This window comes from Prionailurus viverrinus, chromosome B4, assembly GCF_022837055.1.
Source record: "Prionailurus viverrinus isolate Anna chromosome B4, UM_Priviv_1.0, whole genome shotgun sequence".
Lineage (NCBI taxonomy): Eukaryota > Metazoa > Chordata > Mammalia > Carnivora > Felidae > Prionailurus > Prionailurus viverrinus.
Window position 1 is genome coordinate 42,934,521 of NC_062567.1, and position 14,799 is coordinate 42,949,319.

The window sequence follows — 14,799 nt, forward strand, 5'->3', positions numbered from 1 at the left end:
GGGCTTCAGTCCTGACTTTCATATTGTAAGGGTTGAAGCAAGGTACACAACTTAGCCCAGAATCGAAGGACAAGGCAGAGCATCCTAGTCTTGAAGGGAGGGCACAAAGTCATAGGCACACAGGCACAGGGGGCAATGAACAGCTGGGGCCACGAAGGGCTCCGCCACATCATGCTGGATCTCCTCCAGGACTGAAACTACCTATTGCCACTCTTCCTTCTCATAGGCAGACCGTGGCTATTCTCTGTTGTTTCAAGCACCTTCCAACAGGGTCTGCCAAAGACACGTCACAGGGGAAGAGAATATATATTGTCTATAACCGTCCTACACGGAGCCAATCTGCCTGTCATGTCCACAGCCACTTGCTTCCACCTTCCCCAGCCCTGACTCAACCTTTACTCCCTCTGTCGCCCCATCTGATTCTCTTCTCACCCCTTCCGTCCTCTGGAATCCCTGTGCCTTTCCTAGCACTCACCAGATTTTATTTTACCAGAATCCCTGTCCAAAGTCACTGAGATCAGTTCTTTTGGCCTCCATTCCCTCATCTTCAAAAGGTGGATTAATAGCAGTACCGACACCACTCTCCATCAGTGTTGACATGAGGATGAAACCATATAACTCACATAATGAGTTTACCCCGCCTGGTGCAGAGTAACCCCTCCCTAAATTGTAGTGGCTTTGTTTTCTTTTACTAAGGGTGCAAACTGCGGGCAGTTAAAGGAATCCCAGCATTCTTAGTTAGAACTCTGAAAATATTTCCCCATAGAAACACTGTTCTATTCCATGATTGTATTCTGTGCAACTATTATTACTCCTAATCATTCTGTGGTCCTGGCGGTCCAGCCTAATCCTGAAGGTTAGATGGGTTCTCCTGGACTGGCCTGGAAAAACTAACCACCATGAAGAACATTACGGCAAGGAAAAAATGTGAGTTCTAAACAAGTCCTTTACACATGAACTTTTGAGAGGCGCCTGGGTTGAGCATCTGACTCTTGGTTTTGGTTCAGGTCATAATCCCAGGATCATCAGATGAAGCCCCACATCCGGCTTCACACTGAGCAGGGAGCCTGCTTGGGATTCTCTCTCTCTCTCTCTCTCCCTCTGCCCCTCCCCGTGTTTGCATGCACTCTAAATAAATAAATAAATAAATAAATAAATAAACAAATAAATAATAAATAAAAATTTTAAAATAAAAAAAAAACAAATGAACTTTTGAAATAGAACCCACTCTTAAGTTTGATATTACCTAGAAATGAACCTTATGAAGGTAGATGCTTTGGAGATTGCAAACGTATCAGGCTGATGAATGGTGGATATTCTCCTGACCTGAACCCTCTGAGCGAGAACCTTACGAACGAGGCCAGATGTCAGAGGAACTCAGGGCCGTGGGTAGGAAGCCAAACTGTGTTGTAAAGAAAACTAGGTAGACCTTGGGGGAGAGGGGTCAATGGGAGACCACAATCAATACCTGGGTATGCAGCGGTTGGGGAGAAGTCTTAGACGGGAGCCCCCAAAACGGGGAAAACGGGATCCTGAGAGCAATACCAGAGGGGTACCTACTTGATGGTGACAAGCCCATGAAAATGGAAAGGTTGTGGCTGGAAGCTTACAAAAGTCTACCTGGGGACCCAGCCAGAAAAGTAATAGCTAGACCCATACTTTGAAAATGGAATGGAATGGCCAGAAGAAACAGAAAAACTATAGCTCCAAGGCTAAGAGCCTAGGAAAGATGGATTCAGAGCCTTTATGTGGAAATGCTCGAAAAGGTTTGAATATAACACTACACCCCGAGGCTAAGCTGAGAGGTTTCAGCACGCAACCGTGAGACACTCAGGACTTTTGACTGTAGTAAAATTCAGCATGAAGCTGACCTTGCAGGTGCACAGGACAGAAATGAGCAGAACGGGGAAAGGTGAGGGAGGGGATATTGCAAGCAACACAGGGAGTGGGGAAAGGGGCTGGCTTTTTGTGGAGGTACCGTCCCTTCTGCACACTGGACTGGTGAGAGCCAAGCTGAGACCCAGCTGTACCAGGGCCCAGGTCTGCCGGACTCGGTCTCAAACCTGTTAGTGCACCCCTCATAATACTGTGTCTGTGACTACACGTGAACCCTAACATGGCACCAAGATCTTTATGATGTGGAAACACAGAGAGCTAACGGGGAATCTCAGGGATGTATCCTATATTCCTGTCTTCCTCATCCCCGATGGTGGTCATGACGCTTCTGCTTGAACAATTTCACTGATGGAATCTCACTTCTCATGAGGCACCCATCTCCTTATTCAAGGATTGTCACGGGGCACATGGGTGGCTCAGTCGGTTAAGTGTCCAGCTCTTGGTTTCGGCTCAGCTCACGATCTCCTGTTTCATGAGATCGAGCCCCCTGCCGGGCTCTCTTGGGATTCCTGCTTGGGATTCTCTCTCTCCCTCTCTCTCTGCCCCTCCCCGGTGCATTCTCTCTCTCTCTCTCTCTCTCTCTCTCTCTCTCTCTCTCTCTCAAAATGAATAAACTTAAACTTAAATAAATAAATAAACAAACAAATAAATAAATAAATAAAAGCCTGTCCTGTGAAGGATTCTCTCCAACCAAACAGATCAGATCTGCCCCCTGGTGACTTCTACAGCTTGCCCCCGTTCTGTTCTCTGGAACGGAGTAGCTAAATCTAATCCTTCCTCCCCATGAGGCCCAGTTCCGTTCTGCTCAATCTTCTCTCTTCTAGGATAAATGGTCCACATTACACAACCTTAATAATCAAGTCAATGAGCGTTTCATGATGGCCTTGATGTAAGCAGAGCACAGTGCACATGCGAAGTGAGTAAATTGTGTCTTTGTTCTTCAGGCAAACCGGGCGAAGACAGAAGCATGGATGGTGAACTCTAATACCAAGAAGACTGGTAAGTATTATAAAAAATGTTCAGAGCTTGCCATGGTGTAGCTATGGGGAAAGCGTAGACCAGTTCACCTTGGGGGATCTGAAAAAAGACTTCTAAGAAGAGGTGGGAGTTGAGCTGGGGCTTGCCAGACTTTGACAAGCAGATGGAGGGAAGGAGGCAGGTGGGGAGTGAAACAAGCAGAGGACATGGGCTTGAGGACCTCGGCTCTCAGCTTCCTACTTGACCTTGAGCATATTTTAAATGAGGGCCCTAAACTAAATGATCTCTAACGTCTGGTGCTAGAGACCCGATAGGGTGTGAGTTTGAGCATTCCAATTTAGGCAAGAGTCCAAACCTGTGAAGCCCTGCCTATATCAAGGGAGTGGCATATGTGTTTGGGACAGGAGATGGGGGGATAAGAGGAGGATAATCCATTCACTATTCTGCCTGTCACACTGATTCTGCACCCCTCACCATTCTGACCGTGTCATGTTGGGACACTGACAATTTCCTTCTTAGACTGGCAGTTACTATGAGCCAGACACCTTTGGAAGCATGACATATTTACTTTTACATCCCATGGACTCCTCACAGCAGCCCTATGAGATAAGTACAAGTTTTTATTATTCCCATTTTACAGATGAGAAAACGGAGGCACGGAGAGATCAAATATCTTACCCGAGTTCATTGAGCAAGGATTTGAACTCAGGTAGTCTAGCTTCCTACCTTACTTCTTCAATAAAAAACAGAAGAGCAGGGCACCCGGGTGGCTCAGCCGGATGAGCATCCAACTCTTGACTTGGGCCCAGGTAAAGATCTCCCAGTTCGTGGGATCGAGCCCCGCACTGGGCTCTGCGCTGGCAGCGCGGAGCCTGCTTAGGATTCTCCCTCTCTCTCTCTCTCTCTCTCTCTCTCTCTCTCTGCCCTGCCCCCATTCGTGCTCTCTCTCTCTCAATAAATAAATAAACATTTGTTAAAAACACAAGGTCAGAACTGAGCACAGCTCTGTGGGCATGCTCTCCCTTACAAGGGTGAGAATACTGTTAAACTGTAGCTTCTTTTGCCCTCCCATTCACCCAGCTGAAGACATCCACTTTCTTGGATGCCATGCCACATCAATTCATTCTGAGCTAGCAGTCACCTAAAGCCCCTAAAAGGCTTTTGACAGGAGCTGCTCTTAAACCAGGTCATTCCCATTCTGTTCGCATGCAGTGGATTAGTGAATCCCAGATGCCGGGTTGTTCATAAGCCTTTTCGATTCTCGGTAGTAGCTCCTGGTTTCACCCTGCAGTAATTCTGAAACGTGATATGTTATCCAACGTTCCTGTTCCCAGCTTAGTAATAATATAACATGAACAGCTAATGGTTAGTGGAGGATTCATTAACTAAATGTGTTTCATGTAGTATCTTCTATAGTAGTTTTGTCTTTACACGAAGTCTTTTGTGATTGTTGTTGTTGTTACTATCGTTCTCATTTAAGGGAAAAGAAAATCAAGGCTAGTGAAGTTAAGAGACTTGCTCAACATCCAGTCGGGAAGTGACAGACCCAAGGTTCATATCCAAGATTGTTCGATTCTGGGGCCAGAACTCATTCATATGCTTTCCCACCTCTTTGCATCATCTAGAAACTTGCCATTACCTAAGTCAATCACAAAAAATGTCAAACAGAATCAAGGACAGAACTCAGAGGTAAATTATATCCCTCTAGGCATATATGAACCAATTATTCATGTAGTCATACATAGATTGAGGCATTTTTTTACATAATGTTGAAAGGCCAGAGAAGTTTAGCGATCTGCCCAAGCTCAGACACTTAGGGAAGAAAGGAGATGAAAAAGAAAACGATCTGGGGGCACATGGGTGGCTCAGTAGGTTGAGTGTCTGACTCTTGATCTTGGCTGAGATCATGTTCTCGTGGTTCCTGGGTTAGAGCCCTACGTGGGGCTCTGTGCTGACAGTGTGGAGCATGCTTGGGATTCTCTCTGTCTCTGTCTCCCTCTCTCTGCCCCTCCTCCACTCACTCTGTATCTCTCTCAAAAAATAAATAAGTAAGCTTTTTTTAAAAAAAGGAAAACGACCCAGAGAGGTCAGGCCCTTCATTCCATCAGCACACGCTTCAAGTATAAATGAGTATAAACATATCCAGAAAGTTTTGCAGTTACAACGTCATCGAGACTGCAATTCTCCAACTTGTTCACATGCGTCTCACGAGCATCTTTGTCAAAAACCGTGCTGGAGCAAACGTGCACTTCATCAAAGACACCCCCCTGCCCCGTGGGAGATGGGATGAGTCTGCCCTGATGGCCTCTCAGCGAACACGCGGAAGCCCCCATTCTAACAGCTCACAAATCATCCTTTTACTAACGCGGTGTAGGATTTGGCAGGGAATTACCACAGGTGAAGCTTTGGGAGGCATGCCAGCTCCCTGAAAACTACGCAAATCATCTCCAGGCATCAGGCTCCACTCAACACTGGCCCTGCGTCTCCCTGCCCTGTTGAACACACCTCTGTCATCTCCTCTTGACTGAAAACTTCAACTTGCCTCAGACCCTTCCACCTGAGACTGTTTTCCTTGGTAAGAGAAGAGAGAAGTCCAATTGAACCAGAGTGGTTCAGTCTTCTTTCTCCCTTCTGTTGTTAGAAATGAATCTTAAAAAAAAAAAAAAAAAAAAAATCCTTTCTTCTGTCATTAATATTTTCAAGAACCTCAGCAGAGACTGACCCTCACTCCAGGCCAGTTCCCCTCTTTTGTATTTGCTCTCTGTCCTAGCCACTGACAAAGACTCTCTTCTTGCCTGAACTTCATTCAGCCAGGCTCCTCTGAGCCCGTTGAGGGCCCCATCCTTGGGTATGCTCTCCCAGAGTCCAGTTGTAGCAAGAATCCTTTCAGGTCAGTTTAGCCAGAATCTCCCACCCTTGATAGAAGATCCCCCTTGATATCTGACCAGATTCTTCCTTCCCCACCATCCCCCAGGGAACGTCTGGCCGCCCTGACCTGCCTCCAGCAAGAACCCTATCAGGTCGGGTTAGCCAGGTTCCCCCTTATTCGTGATTCTTCTTCTTCAATTTTCTATCCACTGACCCCTTCCACTAGGAAGTCCCACTTTGCCTGTTGTTAAATTAAGAGCTAAGCCCAATGTCCCTGCCCTGCTGCAGAACCTCAGTACCTAGTCCTGAATTTCGTCTACCTTATCATTTTAACAAGTGACAGAATAACTTTTTAACACTTCTTTTGGACACCTTTTATATGTGTTCATCTTTTTTTTTTTTTTTACTTTTTTTAAATTTTTGATAGGCAGAGAGAGACAGAGCACAAGTAGGGGAGGGGCGGAGAGAGAGGGAGACACAGACTCCGAAGCAGGCTCCAGGCTCTGAGCTGTCAGCACAGAGCCCGACGCGGGGCTCGAAATCACGAACCGCAAGATCATGACCTGAGCTGAAGCCGGATGCCCAATGACTGAGCCACCCAGGCGCCCCATTAATGTTAATTTGTTTCTAGAAAGAGAGAGAGAGAGCAAGGAGGGCAAGAGAGAGCTGGAGACAGAGAATCCCAAGCAGGCTCTGCACTGTCAGCATAGAGCCCAATGTAGGGCTCAAACTTGATCTGTGAGATCATGACCTGAGCTGAAATCAAGAGTCGGTTGGTCGCTTAACTGACTGAGCCTCCCAGAGGCCCCTATGTGTGTTCTTTTAAAGTGAGAGCTCATGTAAGGACTTCCTTTTGACCTCAAAATCAAATGTCTTCCCTTTGCTTCCTTCTCCAGATCATTTCCTTCTACTTACCCAATAAGAGGCAGAATCAGGATTCAGCTCCAAACTCTTTGCCTACACAGCCTGAGCCCTTATGGCACTATATTATTTGTAAATGAGTTATTAACTAAGCCATTAAAAACAACCAATACCAGAACCTTGAGGCCTCTATCCCAATGCCTCTCAACCAATTAGACAATTAAAGAGGAATCTGAAAGGAACATGAAGTGCAGAGAATTAAGTGATTTTAACCAATGTTAGGAGATAATTTTTTCAAAGGTAAAATAAAGCTGGGCCCTAGGTAAAGTGGTAAGGAGATTTTAAATAGTAATGTACTATTGCAATAGGGAAAAGAGTCCACTGTGAACTGAACTAAGCTTGGATTTGCACAGGGTGAATGTGTATTTTAAAGGGAGAATGGAGTAGAGACCCAGAATGCAGAACAGAGTGAAAAATTACAAGAAAGGAGGTCTAGTCCACGTGAAACCATCTGGGTCTGTTAGGCTCCTGCCCTCCCACAGACACTGGCAGACAGGGGCCCGGGGCTCAGGTGTTGTCTCGAACAAAACTAAGTTCTTTTGTGATCCTTGAGTTTTCTCGGGCAGGCACTTTAAGGGGGCCTAGCTAAGGTCATTGTAGGGATGTGGCCATATGCTGTTGGCAATTATGTTAGTGTTTCACTCAAGTCTTTATAGGCCAAGGTTGAGGCCTAGTCAAAAAAAGGGCTCAGAGGAGCCTGGCTAGAATGTGGTCATAGAGAATCTTTCTTCAACTTCCACATAATACAAAAGAATATGTGTCAAATATTTTATTTACCTCATTAATGGATGGTGGGACTGGTATAATACTACAACCAGTTCAAAGGAGAACTTAAACTACCACGCATTTATAGTCTGTTAAGAAATGCTGGAACAGGGGCTCCTAGGTGGCTCAGTCAGTTAAGCGTCTGACTTTGGCTCATGTCCTGATCTCATGGTTCATGGGTTCAAGCCCCGCATTGGGCTCTGTGCTGACAGCTCAAAGCCTGGAACCTGCTTCGGATTCTGTGTCTCCCTCTCTCTGTCCCTCTCCACTCATGTTCTCTCCCTCTCTCTCTCAAAAATCAACATAAAAAAAAATTTTGGGGGGGGCGCCTGGGTGGTGCAGTCGGTTAAGCGTCCGACTTCAGCCAGGTCACGATCTCGCGGTCCGTGAGTTCAAGCCCCGCGTCGGGCTCTGGGCTGATGGCTCAGAGTCTGGAGCCTGTTTCCGATTCTGTGTCTCCCTCTCTCTCTGCCCCTCCCCCGTTCATGCTCTGTCTCTCTCTGTCTCAAAAATAAATAAATGTTAAAAAAAAAAAATTTTTTTTTTAAATTTTTTTTTTAATGCTGGAATAAATTGACAAATAGAGGCAAACTGGAAAAACAGGTCAATATCCACAGGACAATTAACAACCCCATTCCACAGGAGCCCATCTGCATTTTAATGGAAGGAACACTTTGTATTACTATCAGTCTCCTGTAAGTCAGCTTTTGTCTCTACAGAGTTGTAAAATAACCCCATCAGAAACAAGCAAAGACACACACATCTGTAAAATCAAATAACGTCCAAAGGTTCCAGCATTCCATTGAAAGGATATCCAAGAATACCTTTTCATCCACTTCAAAACCTTCGTGTTTTCATCTACACCAATCTTCTTGTTCTGTATACCAAGCTCAACAGCAGTAAAAGTGAGTCCAGAAAATCAAAAAGATGATTGAAAAGCATCGATGATCAGGGATAGATCCACACAATAAGTATGAAGAAGACAGTCAATTTCGGTGGTTCGTTTCCTGAACTCTGAAGCCTGGTGGTCTAGGCTCCCTCAAATCCCGACATCGCCACACTGGTCGTGTTACACTAGGCACTTTTTCTCAGTTTCCCTGTGCCCTCAAAATCCTCATCTGTAACATGGGTATAACAACAAGTACCTATTCCATAGCTGAGGGAATCATTGATAAAGTCTGGGTAAATTACAGATGTCATCCTTACGCCTGTGGGAGCCTGTGGCCATGAAAACCTGCCTCTCTTTAGCCTACAAGGCAATGTTTGGCTAGGCCAGAATTCTATCTTCATGATCACAAAGGTCACGACACTAGGGTCAACATTAATTCTTTCTCCCAGGGTTCCCATTGCTTCTAGGAGACTAACCAGTTCCTGTCTGCCAAGTGCAAGAGTCAAGTGTAAGCAAAATTTATCACCATTGCCTCCTTTGACTCGAGCGATGACATTAGCATCAAGTATGAGGTTCTCCTTGTTTATCAGGAGTGTTTAGCAAAAGCCACGGTAGTGTAAACGCGCTGTCACAACTATACTCTGCTTCTGTGCCACTGTGATCTCTGTTCCAAAAGCACCATCCATCTTCCCTCTAGTCATAGCAAGACCCCCAAAACAGCACCTCAATTCTCTTGGTTTGTCTTCACTCAGACATTCTAACCCCAACTTACAGGATCTCCTTGCAGGTGTACAGGAGGGGAAAAAAAAACCTTTCTTTGTCATCTTGGGTACTTCCACTGGGACCCTGTAAATTAGACAAAGGCAGATTAACAACAGGAAAGCAAAGCCAAGTTTATTCACACACACAGCTTACATACACATGGGAGAAACTCAGTGATGAGTAACTCAAAAGGGTGGCTAGAACTTGGGGCTTACATAGCATCTGAACAGAACAACAGTACATCCACACAACTAGAGCAAACAAAGAAGCAGTTGTTAACAGACGTGCAAGTACTTGCTGTGGCTATGCCCTGGGGCTCAGAGCAGAGGGAACAGGCACAAATTCTCATCTCTGAGTCTCACCCAGGAAAGTGAGTGCACACTTTACTATCTGCTGCCTGAGGGTCTTGCTTCTAATTAGCACACATCTAAGTGCGAACTGCAATCCTTCCTGGAGCCTGAAAGAGCCGGTGGGCACTTCCCCAGCCTTCTCTCTCCTACCGGCTCCAATAATAAAACCAAGTTGTTGGCGTCTCCTTGGAAGGGTCTTGTCAACACATCTAGGGCCCCAACTTTTAAGGCTGCCGCCTGAGGGCTGGGCTGCCAAATCACCCCGCTCTGATAGCTAACATGGCTTACCTCTGCCTTCTTCCTTTAGCCCACTCCAAATCACCAGTATCTCTCTGGAAGGAACTTGCACACATGGCTGGCACCCTAGCTTTTGTAGATGCCACCAAAGCACAGGCCCCCAGATCACTTGGTTCTGAAATCCAACAGGCCTTGCACTCACAAATCCCATAGAACTATAGCCAACAGCCCACCTTCACAGACATATACTTAGGTCCAGTGTAGAGGGAGGCAGGCAAAAAAGCCCATCTCCCAGTTTCTACTGGAAGGGCTGCTGCCCTTCCCAGCTGCTGCCAGAGGGTTTGGCGTCCAATCTAGATGCAAACTATGATTCTCCCCTTTGAGACACTGACAGGTTTTGGCACACCTTCAAGTTCTGGGAGCCACTAAGAACAGAGCATGGATAATCACAAAGGTCCGGGGGACAACCAATAGCCATTCTTTTAAAAAAAATTGTTTTAATGTTTATTCGTTTTTGAAAGACAGAGAGAGACAGAGTACAGCAGGGGTGGGGCAGAGAGAGGGGGGGAGCACAGAATCAGAAGCAGGCTCCAGGCTCTGAGCAGTCAGCACAGAGCCCGACGCGGGGCTCGAACCCACCAACCGTGAGATCCTGACCTGAGCCGAAGTCGGATGCTCAACTGACTGAGCCACCCAGGCACCCCAACCAATAGCCATTCTTAGAGAGATTGAGTCAGTACTCAAAAATCTCCCAGCAAAGATAATGAAGATGGCTTCCTTGGTAAATTGTACTAAACATTTAAAGAAGAATTAATAGGGGCGCCTGGGTGGCTCAGTCGGTTAAGCTCAGGTCACGATCTCGCGGTCCGTTAGTTCGAGCCCCGCGTCAGGCTCTGGGCTGATGGCTCAGAGCCTGGAGCCTGCTTCCGATTCTGTGTCTCCCTCTCTCTCTGCCCCTCCCCCGTTCATGCTCTGTCTCTCTCTGTCTCAAAAATAAATAAATGTTAAAAAAATTTAAAAAAAATTTTTTAAAGAAGAATTAATACCAATCCTTCTCAGTCTCCCAAAAAAGAGAAGACAAGGAGACACTTCCAAACTCATTTTATAATACCAACATTACCCTAATACCAAAACCAGACAAGAACACTACAAGAAAAGAAGATTAAAGGCCAATATTCCTGATGAACATAGATGCAAAAACCCTCAAAAAAATATTAGCAAAACAAATTCAGCAATGCATTTAAAGAATCAATACACTATGACCAAGTAGGATTTCTTCCAGGGATGCCAGAATGGTTCAACATCCACAAATCAATGTGACGCACCAGATAACAAAATGAAAGATAAAAAGCATACAATCATCTCAGGAGATGAAGAGAAAACATTGGACAAAATTCGATTTCTTTCATGATGAAAACTCTCAACAGATTGGGTACATAAGGAACATGCCTCAACATTATAAAGGACAAATATGACAAACCCACAGTTAACATCATACTCAATGGTGAAAACCGAAAGCTTTTCCCCTAAGATCAGGAATAAGACAAGGATACCCACTCTAGCCACTTGTATTCAACATAATACTCAAAGTCCTAGCCAGAGCAATTAGGCAAGAAGAAGAAAAAATCAAAGGTACCCAAATAAGAAAAGAGGAAGTAAAATTGCCCCTGTTTGTAGATGACATAGTATAACCCTAAAGACTACACACACACACACACACACACACACACACACTCACACACACAGCCCGTTAGAGGGGTACCTGGGTGGCTCAGTCAGTTGGATGTCTGACTCTTAATCTCAGCTCAGGTCTTGATCTCATGGTTCATGAGTTCGAGCCCCTTATCGGGCTCTGCTGACAGTGCAAAGCCCGCTTGGCATTCTCTCTACCTCTCTCTCTGCCCCTCCCTTTCTCACTTGCTCTCTCTCCCAAAATAAATACACTTACACGAACAAAAACCTGTTAGACCTAATAAAGGAATTCAATAAAGTTTCAGATACAAAACTCAATATACAAAAATCGGTTGCATTTCTACATACTAACATTAAACTATTGAAAAAAGAAAATGAAAAAAACAATCCCATTTGCAATATCCCATTTACAGGAGCACCAAAAATAATAAAATAGGCATGAGTTTAACAAAGGAGACATATTTCATTCAGTTTCATCATTGAGATTGAATTAAGAATGAGAGTCAGAGCCCCAGAGGAGTATGTTATCCACTCTAAAATCTGTACATCTGGACTTTCAACTCTTATTTGATAGTCACTCTATACTCACAAAGATGGGCAAAACCCCCAAAGTTTTCCTGAGGATGAGCTATTTTTTTTCCACTTTTATTTATTTTAAAAAAATGTTTTAAGTTTATTTATTTTGAGAGACAGAGAGAGGAGGGTCAGAGAGAGGAGAAAGAGAATCCCAGGCAGGCTCCGTGCTATCAGCGTGGAGACCAATGTGGGGCTCGAACTCATGAGCCATGAGATCACGACCTGAGCCGAAACGAAGGGTTGCACGCTTAACCGACTGAGCCACCCAGGTGCCCATGATGATGAGCTTTTTATTCATACATCCAAACACTTAGGGATTTTTCCCTTAGACATATTTCCCACAATAATTTAAATAAATTCCAGAATCCAAGATTAATGCAAACTGAGAATAAAAATAACAATTTCAAAAATATCCATTGCCAATAATTCAACTCTTAGGAGTCATTCCTCAATAAACAATACAAAATATGGGCAAAGATACAGTTTGCCAAAAAATATGGGCAAACTATACTCTGCAACATTATTTATAACAGTGAAAATAGACATCTTAAAAATGCCTGGTTGAATAATCTTAGTGCTTCCATTCACTGGACTTACTCAGCCATTAAAAATTCTCTTTACAGGGCTCCTGGGTGGCTCGGTCGGTTAAGTGTCTGACTCTGGATTTGGGCTTAGGTCACGATCTCACGGTTCATGGGCTCGAGCACCACATCAGAGCCAGCTTGGGATTCTCTCTCTCTCCCTCTCTCTGCCCCTCCCCTGCTCGTGTTTTCTCTCTTTCTCACTCTCTTTCTCTCTCTTTCTCAAAATAAATAAATAAAACTTGAATATCCTATTTACAAAATATGTTTGTTGGTAGGGAGATAACTTTATGATAGACGTTAAGTGCAAAAAGCAAGTCAAAGGGGCTCCCGGCTGGCTCAGTTGGTAGAGCATGGGGCTCTTGATCTCAGGGTCATGAATGAGGTCAAGCCCCACGGTGGGTGTGGAGCCGACTTAAAAAAAAAAAAAGCAAGCCGCAAAACTATGATAACGTCTTAACTATGTAAAACTATGTACATTGTGTTTGTTCAGGAATCCTTCTGGTTGAAAGAAACACTCAAATCAGCTGAGTAAAAAAAAAAAAAGGGGGAGGAGTCTCCCAGCCTCCAGGTGGCCAGTGGAGAGCTCTCAGTTATTGCTTATTGCTTCTCAGCTCCTATTTCTCCCCAGTTCTCTCCTGATTAGTTCCTTCCTCGCTTTTTCTGCCTGCCAGCTTTTTCTCCTCTGCTGCACAGGACCCAAACACGACCTCCCAAATGAAACACCCAGTGGAGGTAGCTAGACTCTCTGTAACACAATTCCAAATTTCAGGCAGACGGAATTGAATTGGCCCAACTTGGGTCGTAGACCATCCACTTCTTGTCCGGTTGGATATGATTATTTAGGGTAGAGGTCATTTTGTCCAGCCGGCTGCAAGGGTGCCTTCGGAGAAGTGTATAATTGGAAGCAGTGAGAAAGGGAAGGGCAGAGGGCCGGGCAGACGCTTGGGAGGTAGCTAGAGGTTATTATCATAGAGGGAAGGAAATAAGCCACATTTTTTTTAAATTTTTTTTTTTAAAGCTTATTTATTTTTGAGACAGAGAGAGACAGAACATGAACGGGGGAGGAGCAGAGAAAGAGGGAGACACAGAATCGGAAGCAGGCTCCAGGCTCTGGGCCATCAGCCCAGAGCCCAACGTGGGGCTTGAACTCACGGACCATGAGATCGTGACCTGAGCTGAAGTCGGACGCTTAACCGACTGAGCCACCCAGGCGCCCCAATAAGCCACATTTTTAATAACATTGATCACTGAATGACTGGATCATGATGGTCTTTATTTTATCTATGCTATTTTACATTTTACAAGTGTTCTACAACGCTGTGTTTTTTTAGAATCGGGAGAAATGTGGGTTGGGTTTTTTTTTTTTTTTCATATATAACAAGTTTTGAGTCCCATCCTTTTATGTGCTAGCTTGTTATGGGAGTTGCCAGGTTGAATCATTAATGGACGTTCTCTGTCCTCAATGAGCCTGCCTCCTTGTGCCAGTTGCCCCTTCCTTGTGTTTTGCTTAACCTTGCCAAGACCTGTGGGATTCTAAGTCGTTTCTGAAGCCAGTGTCATTCAGTTATGTAACTCTGAACGCCAATAACAACTGTAGTCTGTACTATGTGACTTAGTTATTGGTGGTATGCAATTGTTGATTCTTGAACTGTTTCAAATGACTATTCTTAAAAAAAAAAGACTAAGTTGGTTTTGTTTTGTTTTTTAAAGAAAAACCATTCTAGGGACTCCTGGGTGGCTCAGTTGTTTGAACATCCAACTCTTGATTTTGGCTCAAGTCATGATCCCAGGGTCCTGGGATGGAGCCCGGCATCACGCTGAGCATAGAGCCTGCTTGGGATTCTCTCTCTCTCTCTCTCTCTCTCTCTCCCTCTGTCCCACTTTCTGCTCACATGTGCACTCTCTCTTTCTCAAAAGAAAAAAAAAAAGAAAAAGAAAAACCATTCTTAATATTTTAATACTCCTTAAGTTGGCTAGACTAGCACACGTTATGTGCAATAAATATTAGTTTTCTGGTTAAAATTCACTTTGTCACCATAGAACTAACTTTCCCATAACCACCGTCCATTTGTTTCTCATGGACCTGTTTGCCTAACATCTAAACGGCCAATTCTTCCTTCACTTTTATGAAATTAGCCTTAATTCCTCTTTCCCCACCTCACACTTCCTTCATCTTCTTGTTTTACTGGCCAGCTCTCAAGGGTTCAAGATCACACGTATGGCCATAAATGTCTCTTTCAGTTAAGAATCTGGATAGAATGTGAAATCATATTTAACTGTC

At 44.6% G+C, this 14,799-nt stretch overlaps 1 protein-coding gene across 1 annotated transcript in view; it reads left to right on the top strand.

The window, feature by feature from the left end:
• Nucleotides 1-831: 831 nt before the first annotated feature.
• Nucleotides 832-14,799, top strand: part of BCL2L14 (BCL2 like 14) — a 37,709-nt gene continuing 23,741 nt past the window's right edge. The window contains exons 1-2 of the mRNA XM_047867881.1: nt 832-927; nt 2,841-2,895. The gene's annotated coding sequence lies outside the window, so the exon portion shown is untranslated. The remainder of the gene's footprint in view (nt 928-2,840; nt 2,896-14,799) is intronic.